Here is a 5713-nt window from a genome sequence, read left to right on the forward strand (position 1 = left end):
ATGTTTATTGATTTTGGAGATAGAGGAAGGTATCCTTGTGTAGAGAACACTTCAGAAGATTTTACTTTCTCACAAATTAAAACGGTGGAGAGAGTTCCCTCTCCTCCGGGGCATGGCCAGGTCATTATTTGATTCTCATGGTTTGGAACATTCCCCAGATTAGTAACATCTTCCCAGAGTCTTCCTGTCAAACAGTCTTTGCCTCCTCTGAGTGACTCTAAGATCCGAAGGACCTATAACTACTGCTGGTTTGTGTCCAGAAATAGATACATCACAGGCAGAGTGTGCTGCTTGGGGAGGTAGCTGCCTGATTCATCAATTTTATCCCCCGGGCTATACCACTTTGACCAAAAGCCTCTCTGTTTCTCCTACTCACTTTTAGGAGAATTTCTAATTTTAATAAATAACAGCACACTCATTTCGCTGGGAGCTCCCTGGGGCTAGTTATACTATCAAGGCATGTTCATATTTCCATTTTCAATCATTTACTCCCTTCCTTGCTGGCACTATTTTTAAAACTTTCCAATCAAACTGAAGCAACTTCAGAAAAGCAGCCGACCACATCACAGTTCGTTTCAACTCTGCAGAAAGCCTGACTTTTGGAAAGAAAGCTTTTTAAAAAAGGAAAGTTCTCACCAATTCAGCCTTTCAAAGCCAATGAGAACTTCCAATCTTATTAAATAGCTGGTGTTTTGGCAATAGCTCTGAATTAATAAGAAAGTAGTTACAATATTTTAAATTCATTTTACTTATGGGCTTTTTTAAGGAGCTAATGAATATTCCCTTTGCCCTGCTCTTGATTCCCCAAATCTCATGTTCTGTAATAAAATTACGAACATATAAATAATTTGCACATGTTAAATTTTGGAATTGTTCCCTGACCAGTGTGGCTCAGATAGTTGGAGCGTCATTCCATGCACCAAAGGGTTGTAGGTTCAATTCCCAGTAAGGGCACATACCTAGGTTTCAGGTTTGATCTCTGATTGGCGTGCATGTAGGAGGCAACCAGTCAATATTTCTCTCTCCCTCTCTCTAGAGAATCAATGAAAAACATATACTTGGATGAGGATTTTTTAAAATTTTTGGAATTACTCTGAAATGTATTACCATGAATTTTAAACATGTTTGTGTTTTGTTTGTTATTTTGAAATTTCTTGAGTAAGAGGTTTTCGGAAAAGGAGAGCATCAATTCTGAGTCATTAAAATGAATTCCAAAAAAAAAAAAAAAAAAAGAATTCCTTTATCTATATTTAAGATTATTCCTATGGTACAAATTATATGATTTTTTAAGAAATATAAAACGCTTCATGAATTTGCACATCATCCTTGCACAGGGGCCATGCTAACCTTCTCTGCATCATCCCAATTTTAGTATATGTGCTGCCAAAGAGAACACCAAATGATATGATTTTAATATAAGTGTGAGTATACATGACGTTTTTCACTTAATGTATTTTCCTTGTGTGCATAATGAAATGCAAAACTCATGCTTTCAAGAATTGTGTTTTGCCCTGGCTGGGATGGCTCAGTTGGTTGAGCTTTGTCCTGTGCCCCCAAAGGTTGCCAATTTGGTTGCCAGTTTGATTCCTGGTCAGGGCATATGCCCAGGTTGCAGGCCCAATCCCTGGTCAGGGTGCATGTCAGGAGACAGCTGATTGATGTTTCTCTCTCACATTGATGTTTCTCTCTTTCCCCCACTTTCCCTTCCTTTCTCTCTAAAAGTCAATCAATATAAACATATATATTTTTTAAAAGCCCAGCTGGCGTAGCTCAGTGGTTGAGCATCAACTTATAAGCCAGAAGGTCATGGTTCGATTCCCAGTCAGGACACATGCCCAGGTTGCGGGCTCGATCTCCTAGGTAACAAATGTCCACACCTTGGTGCCTTAAACCAACTGACATTCATTTTCTCACACAGTTCTGGAAGCCAGAAGTCTGAAGTCAAAGTGTTTTCGGGGTTGGTTCCATCTGGAGACTCAACAGGAAAATCCTTCTTTGTGTCTCCAAACTTCTGGGGGCTTCCTTGACCATCTTTGGCTTATCTCACACCAATCTCTGCCTCCTCTTCACATGGCATTCTCTCTGTGTCTGTGTTTCTGCAAATTTCCCTCTTCTCAATAAGTACACCAGCCAATGGATTAGTGCCCACCCTAATACAGTATAGGGGTTCAGAACAAGTCATCCCGATAAGTGCCTCTGTTCCCCTCTCCTTTAACTACCTAAATTTGAATTAGGCAGAGGAAGCTACAAGTGCAAATGTCCTGGGGTTGCATAGAGTTTGCTAAGAAAGCTAGTGTGCCTGCAACAAAGGCCAGCCAAGAGAGGTGGACAGGCAGGGGCCAGTTCACAGGAATGTTGGAGGCCTAGGGAAGGAATTTGAATTTTTCATTCATGCAATGGGAAGACAGCCACTGAAGGATTTTAAGCAGAATAATTACAAGATCTGATTGGTATTTGTGTTTATGAAAGCTCGCTCTGCCTGTGTTGTGAGAATATAATACAGGGGGAAAGAAGGGAGGTTGCAGACAGCTAAGAGGGAACTGCTGACACCCTGAAAGGGGCAGAAATAGAATATTGGGGAACCAGCTAGTATTATAAGAGGGCACATTCTATCCTGGCTGGAGCTGACCTGGAGATGCAGCCCTTCCTCCCCATTTGAAGCTGCCTATTATCATGGGAAGATTAACAAAGGTGCTGCAGAAACCAGAATAACCAGCCCTTTGAAGATCCCCAGCCCTTTCTGCATACCTGCAGGCCTTTGCAAACCTCCAGCCTGCTTACCTGTTAATTGCCCATGTGGCATTCCCTTTGGCTATTTGCCCATGTAACCCCAACCCTTGCATATCACTAAGCCCTTTGAAGACCCCTAGTCCTTTTGCATATGTGTAAACTGCCCTTTTGCTATATAAGCAATTGGCTTATGGTGGGCTGCAGAGCAGATTTTTGTGGCTAACCTGCTACTTTCCCATACTGCCAGCAATGCTATATAATAAAAGCCTAATATGCAAATTGTCCCCTCAGGTGGTCTTTCAACTGACAGGGAGTTCGACCGCTCGCTATGATGTGTGCTGACCACCAGGGGGCAGTGCAGAACATGGCAGGCGTCGGCGACACGGCACTGGCAGCAGGCGGCATTGGAGGCATTGCCAGCCCCAATGGCAGGACCGCGGCGGGATGGGAGGCGAGGGCCGATTGACCTGCCGATTGCGCCCCACCCCCCCCCCACCCCCCGCAGAGACCAGCAGCAGCAGTGGCAGAGGGCGGGGCCACCACCGCTCCCAGGCGTTGAGGGAGCCGGGCAGGGGGCCCCCCAGGCCCTAATCGATCCCCCAGCAGCAGGATGGTGTAGCCCAGCCGTGGGCAAACTACGGCCCGCGGGCCGAATCCGGCCCGTTTGAAATGAATAAAACTAAAAAAAAAAAAAAAAGACCGTACCCTTTTATGTAATGATGTTTACTTTGAATTTATATTAGTTCACACAAACACTCCATCCATGCTTTTGTTCCGGCCCTCCAGTCCAGTTTAAGAACCCATTGTGGCCCCCGAGTCAAAAAGTTTGCCCACCCCTGGTGTAGCCAGTGAGGGGGCAGTGCCAGGCCAAGGCGGGGTGCCGGGCAGGGCTGCAGGACTGCAAGGCTGAGGGAATGAGCTAGGGCCTGATCCCCGCAGGCCACCCTGAGAGACCCTGCCCGTGCACAGATTCGTGCACCGGGCCTCTAGTATTGGAATAAATGCTCATATGTGATTCAACCCTGTCTCTGCTTAATTGGCTTGAGTAGTGACAGGCAGCACAGACCCATTGTTTGTCTGGTTACAAGCTCACCCCCCTCAAGTAAGAGAAACCAGGGTGGTGTAAATAGACATGCAGGGAGTCAACAGATATAAGACGTGTTTGAAGGATTTACTGAAAGTTTGAAATGATGTAGAGAGAGAATAAATTGGAGAAGTCAATGATAAGTGCTTGGCCATGGTGAGTGTGGGAGAGGGAAGATGAGCCTGAGGTTTTTTTTGTTTTGTTTTGTTTTTTGTTTTGTTTTTAAATATATTTTATTGATTTTTTACAGAGAGGTAGGGAGAGGGATAGAGAGTTAGAAACATTGATGAGAGAGAAACATCAATCAGCTGCCTCCTGCACACCCCCCACTGGGTATGTGCCCGCAACCAAGTTATATGCCCTTGACCAGAATCAAATCTGGGACCCTTCAGTCCACAGACCAGCGCTCTATCCACTGAGCCAAACCGGCTAGGGCTAGCCTGAGGTTTTTATTTAAGAGCCACAGATGAAGGGTGATGTCACAAACTCACTAACTGGGTTGGTGGGGGAGGAGCAGCTCTGTGCAAAATGATGACAGAGCATGGACACATGTCAAAGCTCGCATTTGGAAATCTCCCCACCATGCACCTTTACTTCATGGAGCTAAATGTTGTAGGAGAGGGAAAAAATTTTTCTAGGTTCTTGGCTGAGATGCCCCTGTAATAAAATACAGATTAACAGGAGAAATACAAATTTAATTATGTACATATGTATGGGAGCCCCACAAAGTTATGTGACTCCAAGATGTGACCAGAGCAGGAACTTTTTATACCTTTTAGACAAAGAAACAATCAATTTGTGAAGAGTTGGTAAGGCAGGAGGATCTGGGCTGGGGGTAGTAAACAGTAAAGAATTTACAAGGTTTGTTTATATAGCCTTCTGGGCCCTAAATTCTCTACCTCTGGGGATAAGGATGCCTTCTATCCTCTAGGTATAGGGAGGGCACCTTTCACCTGAGGGTCAGAGTGTTCTTGCACCAGCTGTGGAAATAATGAAATTCTTTTTCTTGTTATCAAACACAACCCTTCGAAGGGCAAATTCTTTTCTACCATGTTAGCATTCTATAGCTCCCTGGTGGCTGAGTCTGATGGTGTAGACAGAGTAGACCCCAGCCCCAGCATCTCTGCTTGGACATAGACCTTGACTTTGCATAAATGCATAGGCTGTGATGTGACAACATCCCAAAGGCCCCAACGCTCCCCATCACTGAGCTAGAAAGTCTCCTCATTGCCGCTCACAGACCTTCCTATTGGAAGGTTCCATCACCTGGATCTATACCTGGAAAAGTGTCATTGGCCAATATTCATGTCACCTCCTACCTGATCTTACTTATCTTGGATTCCTCAGGTTGTTCCTCAGAGGTGGGTTTTATTAGGCAGCCTCTCTGTCTGATTTACTGGATCTTAAAAAAACACACACAGCCCTAGCTGGTTTGGCTCAGTGGATAGAGCGTCAGCCTGCATACTGAAGGGTCCCAGGTTCGATTCCCAGCCAAGGGCACAGGCCTGGGTTGTGGGCTCGATCCCCAGTAGGGGGCGTGCAGGAGGCAGCTCATCAATGATTCCCTTTCATCTTTGATGTTTCTATCTCTCTCTTCCTCTCCCTTCCACTCTGAAATCAATAAAAATATATTTTTTAAACACACACACACAACACATCAAAACATCAGAATGAGGGCCTTAGGGTCAAAATTCCAGCTTGAAGACCTGGCTTCAAAAGCATGGTTTCTTGACCTGCTCATTATGTAAGTTTCAGTGAGTTCCTTAATCTCTCTGAGAGCCTCCTATTCTTCTTGGGTAAAATAAGAATGACGACATGCCCATCTATAGCATTTTTAGAGAGAAAGGAAGGGAGAGAGAGAGAAACATCGATGTAAGAGAGAAACATCTATCGGTTGCC

General features: G+C 44.8%; 1 non-coding gene across 1 annotated transcript; it reads right to left on the bottom strand.

The window, feature by feature from the left end:
* Nucleotides 1-1289: 1289 nt before the first annotated feature.
* Nucleotides 1290-1396, bottom strand: LOC139009589 (U6 spliceosomal RNA). Its single transcript, XR_011471326.1, has one exon. It is a non-coding gene; the product is annotated as a U6 spliceosomal RNA (small nuclear RNA).
* Between the last annotated feature and the right edge of the window lie 4317 nt (nt 1397-5713).

Source organism: Myotis yumanensis, unplaced genomic scaffold (genome assembly GCF_028538775.1).
Source record: "Myotis yumanensis isolate MYYU_CA2020_CCGP unplaced genomic scaffold, mMyoYum1.0.hap1 SCAF_4, whole genome shotgun sequence".
Classification (NCBI taxonomy): domain Eukaryota; kingdom Metazoa; phylum Chordata; class Mammalia; order Chiroptera; family Vespertilionidae; genus Myotis; species Myotis yumanensis.